The sequence below is a fragment of the Saimiri boliviensis genome, chromosome 10 (assembly GCF_048565385.1).
Source record: "Saimiri boliviensis isolate mSaiBol1 chromosome 10, mSaiBol1.pri, whole genome shotgun sequence".
Taxonomy (NCBI): Eukaryota; Metazoa; Chordata; class Mammalia; order Primates; family Cebidae; genus Saimiri; species Saimiri boliviensis.
Window position 1 is genome coordinate 39,276,425 of NC_133458.1, and position 14,976 is coordinate 39,291,400.

General features: G+C 40.0%; 1 protein-coding gene across 1 annotated transcript in view; it reads right to left on the reverse strand.

Moving 5' to 3' along the window:
- Window positions 1-14,976, reverse strand: part of CFTR (CF transmembrane conductance regulator) — a 230,318-nt gene that overhangs the window by 32,522 nt on the left and 182,820 nt on the right. Inside the window, exon 28 of the transcript XR_012512045.1 lies at window positions 7,245-7,394. The gene's annotated coding sequence lies outside the window, so the exon portion shown is untranslated. The remainder of the gene's footprint in view (window positions 1-7,244; window positions 7,395-14,976) is intronic.

Genomic DNA, 14,976 nt, shown 5'->3' on the forward strand with positions numbered 1-14,976 from the left:
GGGCCCAAACCAAGGGTAATTTGTTGCAAATTACTTTGATCTTATCATGGAAAATAGTTTACAAGAATTAGAAATGATTCTTGATGCTGACAGAAGAGTGATCACCCCTGTTGTCAACATATTTGTTTTTAAAATTGTAAGACTCTCATGTTATATTCACATGATCCAAGTCTCCAAAGCATTTCAATGTCAGTGAACTGAAATCTTGGGTGAAATAAAGTTTGTTTTCTACATGTTTGTTTTGGTAGGTGCTACTAGGTAATTCAGTTACAGAGTTAATGAAATCAGTTTGAATTTGAACCACATATTGCATTGCTCCAAAGCCAAACAGCACCAAAATCACCTTTCTATTTTCTCTAACTGCTATCTGAAGCCCAGGCAGCCCCCAGCTATGACGATTATTGATTATATTGAGAGGTAAATGGATTTGACTTATAATAACCAACTTTAAAGAGCAACACATGTTCACATCACCTGTCTTTTTTTGTGATTGGAGAACAGTATTCAGACTCTCTTTTCAGACTTGATGTTCATTTGTTTTGATCTCGTTGTTGACTGAAACTGAGTCAATGCTGAAAATACTGAAAAGCTCACTGGAGATGGTTAAAAGCGTACCTCTGTAAGAGGCTTGGCCCAGAAAACCCTTTAGGATTGCCTGGAATTCTTGAAGTTTGCAGTTGTAGAATCTTTGCTACTAAAGAGTAGGAGATTGATATATAAACTGTCTGCTTTCTAAGAGCTAAGAATCCTGAAATGCCTTTCACTTAGTGAACCTCGATCATTTTAAAAGAAAAATAGAACTGAGTGCGGCACTATGAAACCCATTGTTATGGGTCTATTTGAATAGCATGAAAGAGACTTACTTGGCATTAGAGCCATGCAAGAAAACTTTTCTACATGGTCACGGAGTCAGGGGTGGTGTAGGAGCATGTGTATACAGCCAGAAGACAGGGGCATTTCTGTGGCTTATGGAATGACCAGAGGAGGTATCAGAAATCAGTGGGAGGAAGTAAGGGGATTACCTCATACAACATTCTGATACGTGACCAGCTGCAGGAGGAGTCCCTCGCTGCCAGCACATGGATTCCTTTTGATGATGGTGGTTCAAATGGGCTTATCCCTGTATACCTTGTCACAGGCCATGAGTAAAACACAAATCTGTTACACTAGCCACCTCTAATTGAAGCAAAGATTGAGGCCCCTTTAGAAACAGAATCTTACCCTCTTGCAAGAAAATGCACACATGGACAGACCCTCATTGTGGCATAAAATCCCAGGGGGTTATGAATCCCTGAAGCCTCAGTTAAAACTCCAAATGCTAGAAAAGCTGACCATCACAGAGGTGACTTGGTAACCACGTCCAGTTGCAGAGCATCATAATGAGAGGCCAAAAGCCGACTTGATTGCACAATCTCCATTGTGTGAAGAGAACAAAAAGAAGACAAATTACCTGCCTGCCCTTTGATTGTAGGTAAGAAGTCTGTTGTGTGTTATTCTAGCTCCAAAGCCCTGGGACCAGGAGGAATTTAGCAGCTGATGAGGAGGTTTCCCATCCTTCCCCTCCTACCCACTATTCTAACAATAAACTCCTATCACTGCAGGTGACATGTATAAGATTCCTTCTTGTGACCTTGAAAAGCCCAACTAATTCAACTACCAGCATGTGAGCTGGGGTGTCTCACTGCGGTTATTCAACAGCCTGTGAGAAAGCCAGACTCTCTCCTCCCTGTAGCTTCACAGCAAAGATGGGACCAGCCCACATGCCAGCCCTTATCCTAGATACTGGTTGTCTTTATTGCAAAACCTCTTGTTTTGCTTCTTATTGTGGGCATGGAAGTAGGTGGTTTCTGGGTAACTGAACTCTGAAATGAGTAATCCAGTAATTTGGAAAACAAGTGTCAACAAAGATTGCCCAATAAAAAGCTATGAAGGTAGGAAATTGCATCTAATTAGAACCTGGACAGGCTCCTGGAATTTTCTAGGTGTCCTTCAGTGCACAATGTTTTCAAAAAGAATATTTGTCAAGTAACAACCAAAATCACACAGGCCATAGTAAATAGAAATATCATGGTGATTCATAAAGATCAGGTTGAAAGAGCATTCAGGACTCCACCGCTCCCTCACATATACACCAGTATACACCCAATCTCACATCCATGATACATAACATTAAGAGGGAATGAGGTTTCTTTATTATTTGGATCATTGTTCAAATCAGGTTTGATGGAGAAGGCCTTGAAAAAAATGGATAATCATTTTTCCAGGATGAACCATCTTAAGACAAGGGATTAAGACAAGATTCTCTTTTATTTCTCATTTCTGGAATTGAGAATTTTATGGAAACTTTCAAGAAAGGGTTAAAAGAAGGCCAAGCAATTTTCTCAGCTGGATTATGGGGAAATTATTTTCTGTCTTCAGAAGAAATATGATCTCTTGAAAGTGATGTTAGATAACCTGTAGTTGCTTGGGCAGAAAACTCTGAAGCTATCTGGAGTCGTTTGCTCGCCAGCATCCATAAAGCAGCAGTTTCAGTAACAACAAGTCTGCCTTCTCAAGCCAGGGGCACCTGTGCTCTCGTCTCCTTAGGCCCTCACACATCCCTCAATGGGCTCTCATCTCTCAAACCTTCCCAATTTCCCCAGACTATCTCCCCGTGCCCTCCAGAGTCACCACCTTCTCAGCAAAGCTTCCTGCATCTTCAAATGGCTGGCGAATGCTCCTTTCACCACATGGTCCTAATGAAAACCTGGCTCCCTTTGGGGGACACTGTTTTTCCGGGGGCCTTCTCAAGCAGGCTGCTTTCCTCCCCTAACATCTTTGATAGCCAGACATGGAGGTAGAGGATGACAGCCTCCTTGCTCCTTACAGTCACTTTCACATGTTGTCCCTCCCCAGCAAATGCCCCTTTTTGAAGCTCTGACATCAGACTCTAATATTGGACTACACTGGTCCTTCTTTGGACAGTCATGTCAATTTGTTGGGGTTATGCCATTTAATTTGCTCCATTTGTTGAATGAAGCAAATGAATTGTTAAATTTTCTTTCCAGGTTCACTGTCACCCTCACCTGGCATCATTCTTGGAGATTCTAATACCAATGTAAATAATTCCTTCCAATACCGTGACCTCTCAGTCCAACAGCCTCTTCCTCCACAGTGCCTCTGCCTCCCACTCCCATATAACACCCTGACTTTGTCGTTATCAACACCTGCATCTCATCCATGTTAAATTGCAAGTATTCTATTCTCCAGGCATCTCCTTCCCTTTCCTATCGCCAGAAACAGACCCCACAAAATTCAGAATCCATCAAACTGCCCTTTTCAATATTCCCCTCCTATTCCATGTTCTAATATCTCTTCTCACCTAGTTTATATTACATTGTAATTAGTCTACACTTGGCATCTCTCCTCCACTTCCTCATCCCCTCTCTTTCTGTCATACTTGCTAGACATAACCCCAAACTTAATTAAATCCAGTTCTCCCTCTATTGCACGACTATACCTGTGTAGCTGAAGTGGTTAAAAAATACAACCATCCTGTTCTTGTGTTAGTTTACTGAGAATAATGGTTTCCAGTTTCATCCATGTCCCTGCAAAGGACATGAACTCATCCTTTTTTATGGCTGCATAGTGTTCCATGGCATATATGTGCCACATTTTCTTTATCCAATCTATTATTGATAGGCATTTGGGTTGATTCCAAATCTTTGCTATTATGAACAGTGCTGCAGTAAATATACACATGCATGTGTCTTTATAGTAGAATGATTTATTATCCTTGGGGTGTATACCCAGTAATGGGGTTGTGAACGGAAAATCAAACACTGCATGTTCTCACCATAAGTGGATGTTGAACAATGAGAACACATGGACACAGGGAGGGGAACATCTCACACCACCGCCTGGGAGTAGGGGGCTAGGGGAGGAATAGCAGGGGGTGGGGGGATTGGGGAGGGATAGCTTTAGGAGCAATATCTAATGTAGATGATGGGATGATGGATGCAATAAACCACCACCATGACATGTGTATACCTATGTAACAAACTTGCATAATCTGCACATGTACCCTAGAACTTAAAGTAAAATAAATTTTAAAAAATACAACCATCCTGACCAGTTTCCTCTTCAAATTCACAAATTCTACTTCACATGGAGTATTTCCTGCTACATGGCTACCTTTCTGCCTGTCTCTGCTTCATTCATTCCCATCTCTTCTTTCAGAGCTCCCCAATTCATGTGTCAAACAGAATCAGAACGCCAGAAGGTATGACTTTCTTTAGCCATCTCGGCAAGTGGCAACCAGAACTCCTGAGCCATTTGCCTCCTGCCCCAGTAAACTTGGCTCCAAATCCCCTTCTAGTGGCCACTCAAATCTCCTTTTTTTATGTGTGTCATGACTTTAAAATGATGGGGTAAACTGTCTTAAGGGACAGTGCATATCTTATTCTTCTTAAATCCCCAGTATCTTCTTTCCCATCCTCATTCTTAATTAAAGACATTTTCCCTTCATATAGATAACAACTGTGTCAATTGAAAGAAAACTCACAATTTTCTATCCTCACATCTACCAAGTTACCTTTTCTCCTACATCTATGAGTGACTTTCCACCCTTCTCACTAAAGGTGATCCCTTCTCTTGTTCTCAGGGTTTCTTGCCTCTCACCTATTCAAGGTATCCTGGACAGGCTTTTCAATGCTCCCCTGTTCTGCTGTGGGTGGGTATATGCAGACCTACCCCAAAACTTAGAAGCTGAAGCCCAAAAAAGAGGCAGACATATTTAGTTTCTCAGAAAGAAACATTTAACAGGGTCTTACAAACAGAAGCCACGTCTGTATCTTGGTGGCAGGGAGACAATAAGGTGGCTCTCCACAACCTTACTTTCCATATCTCAGGCTTATACACCACAGGGAAAGGGTATATATGCGCTTCAAAAAGGATGTATAGGATAGTTGCTTGAGGGCAGCAGGTTTTATGGTAAGTACACACTCTTACATAAGAAACAGTGATAAAATAGAAATCTTAGATGCATTACCAGAAGAGGGGTTAATGAGAAGTCAACATAGTGAATTGCCATCCAAGAGAGAGTTGCTTTAGCCTCCCCAGCTCCACCAAATGCCCCACCCCTTAATTGGTTATTTACATATCTGCTATACAAGTATGTTATTTCTATACAAGATGTTATTTCTCTCACCTTTTTTGTGTTTTGGTATGGGGTCTCACTCCATTGTCCAGGCTGGAGTACAGTGTCATGATCAGAGCTCACTGCAACCTCAACCACATCGGCTTAAGCAATCCTCCTACCTCAGCCTCCTGAGTAGTTGGGACCACAGGCACATGCCACCATGCCTGGCTAATTTTGTTAAAGTTTGTAGAAATGGGGTCTCAAACTCCTGGGCTCAAACAATTCTACTGCCTCAGCCTCCCAAAGTGCTAGAATGATAGGCATGAGCCACTGTTCCCAGCATTCTCCTACCTTAAAAACAAAAACTTTCACCTGCCCTCAGTTTCCCATCCATTTACCATCTATTTCTCTCCTTCCCCTTAGAAAAAACTCATGAAGGTCTTTCCTCAGTCTCTAATATTTCTCTTCCCAGTATCTCGAATGCTATTAAAATGCTCTTACAGCAGTAATGAATGACATTCAAATTACTATGTCTAGTGGTAAATTAGCATTCCTCATATTAATTAACCTATTGCATTTGACTCCCTCCTTCTTGAAACACATTCTTAACTTGGATTTAACAGCATTCTCTCCAAATTCTCCTTCCCTATATCATCTCAGTCTCCATATCTTGTCCAAGGCCTCCAAAGTTCGACTGTCTTAGGCTCTCAGTGTTTCTATTCTATATTCATTCAGACCCTTCCTAGGTAATCTAATCTAGGAAGGTTCAAACTCTAAAGCAGATCACTTGGGATCGTGGCAATATCCTAATACTGACTCAGCAGTTCTGAGGTGGGGTCTGAGATTCTGCAGTCTGACAAGCTCCCAGGTGATGTTGATGGTGCAAGTAACAAGAATCTAGTTCACACTCGTGTTAAATGCAATCTCCATTTTCATGACCTTTTTGATTCTGCCTCCAATCTGAATCTTCTTCCTGAACTTCAGACTCAGATTCCACTGCTTGCTTGTCATTACACCAAGATGTCTCAAACTTAACAATGTCTAAAATGTCCTAAATCCTTCCCATCCCACCAACTTCTTCATTCTTCCCAGTCGCAATAAGTAATTTCATCCTTCTAACTCCTCCGACCAAAATCTTTCACGTCATCCTTGAGTCCTCGCCTTCTTTCCTACACTATATACAATTTGTCAGCAAATTTAGACGCTTCTGTTCTCAAGATAAATGCAGACTCTGGCCACCTCTCAGATACCTCACTCGTCACCTCTGGTCCGAGCTGCTGCGGTCTCTCACCAGGACTATTGCAGTAGACTCCTAACTGACCTCCCTGCTTCCACGCACACACCTTTCAGTCTGGTCTCAGCACAGCATCAGAGTCATCCTGCTAGAATGTCACTCCAATCACAGCACTCCTCACTCAAAACACGCCAAAGGTTTCTTTTATCACTTAAAGTAAAAGCCAGTATTCTTACAGAGGCTGTAAGATTCTTTCAGAGGCAGTATTCTTAGAATATCTTCTAACCCTCTTTTCCCCCAAGATCCACAGCACCTCCTTGCTGCTCCTACAACATCCCAAGCAGGATTCTGCCTTTACATTTGCTCTTCCCTTCATTTCAAACACTCTTTAAGACACCCCCACAACTGACTTCCTCCTTCGTGTTTCTGCTAAATTGCCACCATACCAGTTACTTTTTTCACCTTGCTACGGCAAATTATCTAATTCTGTGCTTTTTCTCTTTAGTTACCGTCTGCTATGTATTTTTAACATTGACTTATTTTGGTCCCCACCCACTAGAATGTAAGCCTAATGACACTGAGAACTTTGCCTTGTTTACTGCTGTGTTCCTAGCACCTAGAACACATAGATGACTCAATTTGTTGAATGCCTGGTTAAGAATTCTCACTTGATGTCACCACCTCTGTTTTAACGAGCACCTCTGAAGTTCCCTCAGGTGCCAGGCACCAGCCTACCTTTGTTGTCATTGTTGACAAGCTTCGGTCTCCCCTGGTCACACTACTGCTAGGCTCTAGGCTCCCCTGGTTTCCTGATCATTGCAGTTCTTTCAGCCAGCTGAAAAGCCCAATAAAAAAAAATCCGTGGTTCTCGCCTCTGCATATTAGACTCACCTGGGAAGCCTTTCAAGCTATCAGTAATCTAACCCCAGCTTCCAAGATTCTTCTTCAATTGATTTTAGATGGAGCCTTGCACCAGTGTTTTCTCAAAATCTCCAGATTTTCATCATGGTCATCCAGGTGTTTATCTTCCATAAGCAGACTCTAAGGGATGGCAGATGGAAACAGTGTTGATATAAAAACGTATTCCAGCTGAAAGGATTCAGAACCTGTCATTTTAGAATATTCCACTTCAGCATACTGATCACTTTAAGCTAAAAGAAACTGAGAACCAGCCAACACAGAAAAGCTCTACCGACTTCTCCACTACATAAAATAAATTATAAATTCCCTCTTTTGTAAAGGAAATTTATGCCTATAAAGAAAATCTTTATGAGTAAAATACCTGTACCAGGAAGAGAACTAATTTTTGGAGACAACTTTATCACCTGAGAGACTTTTATCTGCACAAAGCAACCTTTATTGACCATACATTTCCTTTACTTATCTTTCCCAAATTTGCCTCCACACCCCCCAAAAGCCCCAAACCCCTATTCCTTTCTGTAGCTCAGGGGAATATATAGGTCTCAATAATCTGGCTGCTTCCTTGAGTCTTATATTTCTGTGGGACTCCCATGTATATACACATAATTAAAGTTGTTTTTCTCCTGTTAATCTGTCTTACATCAATTTAATTTGTAAACTAGCAAAATAACCTGAATGGGTAGAAGTATGCAATTTTTCCTTGCCTACACTGCCAATGGTAAGGATTTCCTATGCCCTTTCCATTTAGAATAAATGTTTTAGGCCAACCTTCCCCAAAACACAGGATACAAATGGCACGAGGAAATAGGGTTATGTAGCCAAACAAATTGAGAAACATTATATATGACATTCCACTCTTACCAAGTCAAAATGTACCTTTGGATATTGGAGACCTTGAGAAGTTTTGCAGTAACCTATAGTAGCTCACTAACCAGATCAAGAAACTGCTGATTTAAGACAAGCTCAACCCTTGTTATTATACCTTTAGAGACTTTGGGATGTGTGAGATAGAATCACATTGACATTAGCAAGACTATTAAAAAAATCAAAGACAGAGGCATAAGGCTGAATCTTAGTAGTGCTAGAAAACATGAGCTTTATCCTGTGGTAACCATTCTTATTTTCTCAGATTTCTGGAGTTTCACATCCCCATGGGAAAGTATAGCAGGGCTGGTTGGCTCTCTAGAGAGGAAACCATAACTAGAAAGTAGTTTTCTGACTCCCTGTGTGGGGTACTGTAAAATGACTTCCCTCTGATTAAAAATGAGCTAAATTTTCCAATAAGCATACAAACTTTCTAAAGTTTCAAAATCTGGGAGTGTTGTGTAATTTCTAGGAAGCCCCTTCCTTTTCTAAGCCTCTTAGTTTTTAGAACCTCCTTCACAGAGATTATGTGAAGAACAAAATGACAATTACACATAAATGTTTCAAAGTCAATAATTTAGAGTGGTTTCAAAGAATCATCCTGGAGATAATAGATCAGAAAAACTGAAAGTGAGGGAATTAATACTAAGCTAAAAGACAATTTCTAGAACAGTGAGGTGAGGAGCTCTATGGACCAACCCGTCAAAATAACCATTACTGGTAAAAAATTATCAATCATTTAAAGTCTCTGAAAATGGCCCTAAGGGCATACAGCAAAAGAAGCAGCATTTTTTCTAGAAAACATACTGATCTCAGTAAGAACGAAAGTTTATGGCACTTCACCCACAAGCTGCTCCCTCTTCCCTCCCCCAACTTGGTGTGATAGAAGCTCGACTTTAGGCTGATGTGGCCAAGATGGTGGCATTCCCTCCTTCTTCAGTTTATAGCCTGGCAGTGTAGTATCATCCTGGGAAGTGCAGGTAAATAGCAATTCTTATCCCCTCAAGCCCCAGCTCTTTGTTGTAGTGGCTAAATTCCAGATGAGTGAAACTAAAAGGTCAGGGGCTCCTTTCCTGCCTGTAGTCCCCTTTGTCTTGATCTATTTTGTGCTGCTATAACAGAATGCCACAGCTGGGGTCATTTATAATGAATGCATATTTGTTGGCTTACAGTTCTGGAGACTAGGATGTCCCATATCAAGGGGCCAGCATCTGGTGCGGGTTTCCTTGCTGTGTCATCCCATGGCAGAAGGCAAAACGGCCAAAAGAGAGCAAGAAAGAGAGAGAAGGGGGCCAAACTTGTCCTTTTATAATGAACTCACTGCCATAATGGCATTATTCCATTCATGAAAGCTGAGCCCTCGTAGCCTATTCACCTCTTAAAGGTCCCTCAGGTCCGACTTCTTGATAATGTTAAAATTATAATTAAATTTCCACATGAATTTGGAGAGGACAAACACTGAAACTGTAGCCCACTGTAGGGCAGCCTTTCATCCCAAATATAGCAGGCCAAGAATACCGGGGCCTCAATTGCTCTCACCCCAGTTTGTTCATTGGGTAGAGACTCTATGCCAGGAGAGGCAAACTTACTTAGCAGACCAGAGTCTCCCACCCTACCCAGCACCTTGCTTTAAAGCATGGGTGTTAACCCCAAGAGAGGTGGGAAATTGTACTTGCTCTTAGTTCTGAAGCAGTGGCTCAGAGATTTTACGAAGGCTTAAATAACACCAGTCCTTCAGCAACACAGTTAGAATTTTAGTTACCACAGTATATTAACTGTGAATAATTGCATGAATTATACATGCTGCTAGCTCTTCAGTCAAATCACCATACAGCAGATGTGCATCATGATCAGTGGCCAATCACATCACTTTTTTCACAGTCTGTCAGTGACTGGGTGGAGTACGACTACGTGTTCATGCACAGACAAAAAAGCATGTGGCTGTGTTGCCTCCTGGTCTCCTAGTGTTAAACCCACCTAACATTTTACAAAAATATATAGTCAAAAAAGAAGAATGGCTAACAAATATACAGGTGTAGCAAAGAAACAAAGAGGGATAATGCTGTGAGTGAAATTTTAGTTGAAAGTGAGTGGAGTTATAGAAGAAGGAGCTGTTTGTAGCATTGTTGACGCTTCCGCCATTGAAGAGACTGTATACACAGCCTGAGGAACTGAGTGGAGGTGAACTTAATGACACAAACAGGAAAGTGATTTTGACAAAATAGGAAGATATAAGAATTGGATGAATGGATGAACATATTTATGGCGGGAATGAGTTTGTGATAAAAAGGCAAGTGTGATCATCCCCCCTTTCTCTCTTGCTCTCTGTTGGCCTTTGCACCCTCTGCTATGGGATGACACAGCAAGAATGCCTGCAAGATGCCCCAGAGGAAGTGACATCAGCAAAAATCACTACCTTAAACAAACACATGGAGATATTTTACCACATTGAAATCACAAAGGATAAAATGTTGGAAGCTGGTCCTAAATTAGAAAGGAGTATGACAACTTGCCCAGGCACAGAAAAGATGCTTTCTTAGTATTGCAAGTTACATAACCAGAAGAAAAACCAAGTATTCCTCAAACTACTCTTGATAAGTACTTTAAAAGAAACATTTTAATTCTCAATGTTTGTAAAGTTTCAAATTACTTAATAAATATCAGTTTCACTGTTCTTGTGCCCCTATTATTATAACCAACAGAAGAGAGTTTTTAATTTTTAATATTTTTAAAGGTCATGGAACACTTTTTCCCCATTAATTATTTAAATTATCTTGCATGGTGATTTTCACAGTGCCATATTAATGTGCAACATGAGGATTATCTATATTTGGGAAGAAATTGACAATGACATTTTTACATGGCGTGAATATTTGAGGATATTAAGGATGACTGTTTTTCTACTGTGCTAATGATAATATGGATCTGTTTCAAAAGAAAAAGAAAGAGAGAAAGCCCTGTCTTTTAGAGATACATAGAGCCAAAGTTACATGCTATTTGGATTTGCTCAAAATAATATAGGAAGGAAGTATGAGGGAACATAGATGAAATAAGATTGCCTATGAGCTGATAACTATTGAAGTTCAGTGACAGGGATGTGAAGTTTATTATTCTTTATGTCTATTTTCGTATCTATTTTAAATGTCAAAAATTAAAGTTTTAATCGACCAGAAAATGTCAAAGAATGTAATGGTTGTCTCAGTCTCACTTGGAATGTTTAACTTCTGTGGCTCAATAGCCTGGCAACATTGTTTGGTTCAATTGCAAATGTGTGGTGTAAGCTCCAAGCAGGAAGGAAGTTGCATTTGTGCAAGGACACATGGGCTCCTGCTTTGGCTCCTCAAGGGCATTGGAGCATCTGACCCAATTGGGAGATAAGAGAAAATAAAAGTCATAACTTTTTCCTTAAAAGAGGATTGCCTATGATGACAAATTTGCTCACACAACTTTTCTTTTAGAATATTAGTAAGCCCATGGTACCTGCTGCCAATGAAAAAAACAAAAAAGAAAACAGTTATATTTAAAATAGTTGTATTTTTAATTAGCTTATAGAACACTGACAAAAATGATGGCCAGTGAATTGTGGCCAAATGTGTTAATCGTTTCTTTTAATAAAACAGAGAAAGTTTATTTCTCTATGATTTTTGGTAAATTATGACTTAAATTTCATAGAGATTAATTGCAAGATTGATTTTTAAATTTCCTTTGTAAGTATTTGTGTCAATATTTGTCAGTTCAGTTTTGGTTTCATTTATCAGCACAATTGCTGATAAAGATTGTTCCTTCTATTATTCCATTAATGACAAAGGTGGATGGGAAAGAAAATAGAGAGCAATTCGTACTCCAAAAGTATTCAGGCTTAATTTCTATTATTCAAAATGACTTAAGGACAAAATGTCTTTGGGATTCACTTACATTAGTATGTGAGGCTCTGTACTCATTTCTGTTGTTGACATGTGTTCTTTTGGGAAATCGGCTGTCTTAGCAATAGAACCAAATCTCCAGAAGGCAGCAGTCTTTGAAGACAAAATTGTATTTTTTTGTACAGATTCTGTACTTTAATGAATAGAAGATGTATTGGAAGTATATCATAACTTTTGATCCAAGTGACTTTTTAGAATTAAAGCCAGCATTAGCATATTCATTTAAAAATTGTTGACCACCTACCAAAACGTACTTTACCATCTTACAACTAGAGAAACTGAAGCAGGTTATTTCCCTGATCCCTTCATGGGACATGAGACAGGGGTGCCTCACTGACTCATCTCACCCTATCTACCCCTTGTGGGAGGGAGCATGTGAATGAATGAGTGCAGGAACCAGAATGAGTGAGTGCAAGAACCAGCCAGCCACTTTGGGGCACCGGCAGGAGCAAACACTGTGCCAGCCTGCGGCAGCGGCAGCATGCAAATAGGGGTGCCTGTGATCCTGAAGGCCCAGAGGGCATGTTATAGTGTTCTTTTAGCTCTGCCATCTGTGGATGGCTTAAGTGTTAACAGCTCAGTGGGCTCTTTGCCTTTTCATGTGAGGCAGCTGCCCTCCACCAGCAAGGGAAGAGTGCCAGAATGACAGCCTTTTGTATCCACACTCATGGCTCCCAAGCTGGTCTGGCATCCAGAAAAAATGAAGTCACATGAATGAGTTGAAGGATGGTAAATGCAGGGGATCTTATTGCTGATGAAAATGGCTTTCAGTGGGAAGGGGAGCTGAACAGGGTACGGGGCAGGTAGGTGATCTTCCCCTGAAGTCCTGCCATCTCCTGTCCAATTCTTCTCCGAAGTTATGCTGTCAAGCTGTTGGTCTGAAGTCAAGCTACTTCTCTCCACTGTCCAGTTATGGTTCCATCTACCAGCTGAGTCTGGGGTTTTTATAGGCACAGGATGGGGTGGGTCAGATCAGGAAAGGTGACATTCAAATGGGAAAATGGGGATAGAATTTCTCACTTTAGGCTGCAGTTTCAGGTTTTTCAGACTGAGGGTGGGGTTTTGTCAGGGACCCACCTTTTTCTGCCTAGAATTTCTCTGCCCCCTGTCCCTATCAAAACTGAGTTATTAATGAGCAAATGAGTATTCCCACTGCATGGAATTAAGGATAAACCCAAAATTTTGCCAAGACCTCTCCCTTCTCTGAGAAAGTACACAGATATTGAGAAAGTACACAGATATTGAGAAAGTACACAAATATGCATGAGCCACCTCACATGAAAAGGGAAAAAGCCCACTGAGCTGTTAACACTTAAGCCGTTGGTAGACCGCAGAGCTAAAAGAAAACTGTAACGTGCCCTCTGGGCCTACAGGCTTGCAGCTCCCTATTCCCTGTCAACTGACAATGACTTGGGTCTCTTAGCTCTACACAGTGGGAGCAGCTTCTAATTCCTAACCTAACAATTTGGAGTTCTTGTGCTCCAGTGTATTTGTCTTGCATTTGTAGGTTTTTTCACTGTATTTTTAAATAGGGAATTGTGATTTTCCATACCTGTTTTAACAGGTCAAACAGGTTTTTATACTGAGCTCTTTAAACCTCATTTTAAATTGTCTTCCACATAGTATTTGAGGTTCTTTCTTTAGTGAACTACAAAAATATTTACTTTGGGGGTTTTATTAGCCTTTTACTCTAATAGGTAACAATTTCCCAACCATGGAAGGTCCCTGGTTACTGGAAGGAAGCGTATTCATTTCAGGTTTGGGTTTTTTTTTCCTTATAATGAAGATAAACAAAGTGAAACAACTAGGAAATAAGAAAGTGTGTGTCAGTAGGAGTGGGCACAAACAGGGACAAGTAAAGCCCCAAACTCAAGACTTCAGTATGGAAAACAAATAAAAATAGAAAGTCTGTAGCTAAAATATTTTATTTTTTTAAATGGGAAAGAGGAAAGAAAATTTGATATGATGAAAAGTCAAGTGTTGGAATATGTATAAGCTAATATATAAATGAAATGAATACCAGCCATGTAGAAAGGACAGAGCTAGAAATTTGTTATTTCGGGTACTTGCACTAATATGAAATGGAATATTGCTTATTTACAGGGACATAGTTTACTTGTAAATGTTTATTGCAACCACTAAAAAAGATTAAAAAAAAAAGAAGTAGAATTGCTATATTAAGAAGGTGGGAAAATAGAATCATGTAAAATGTTCAATAAAAATCAAAAAGGCAAAAAAAAAATGGGAAAGTAAAAATAGAAACAAAGAACAAAGGAAACAAACAGAAAGCAACAATAAATATGGTAGACATTAATCCAATTATATTAGTAATCACTTTAACTGTAAAGAGCCTAAATATACCAACTAAAAAACCAGATTGTAAGAGTGGATCAAAAAACAAGACTTACATGATGTCTATAAGAAACCTAGTTAAATTTAAAGCCCCAGATAGATTAATAAAGGGATAAAGTTATACTGTGCTAACACTAATCAAAAGAAGGAAATCCAAAAAAGGAACCCACCAGTAAGAAATAACCTGATTGAAACATAGGCCAAAGACCTTAACAGATGCCTTGCCAAAGAAGAGATGCAGCTGGCACATAAGCATATGAAAACATACACCACATCATATGTCATTAGGGAAATACAAATTGAAATAACAATGAGATACCACCACAAAGCTAATAGAACAGCAAAATTCTAAAACACTGACATCACCAAATGCTGGCAACGATAAGGAGCAACCAGAACTCCCATTCATTACTGGTGGGACTGCAAAATGGTGCAACCACTTTGGAAGACAGTTTGGCAGTTTCTTAAAAATCTAAACTATGATCCAACAATTGAACTTCTTGGTACTTACCCAAAGAAGTTAAAAACTTATATTTACATAAACACCCACACACAGATGTTTT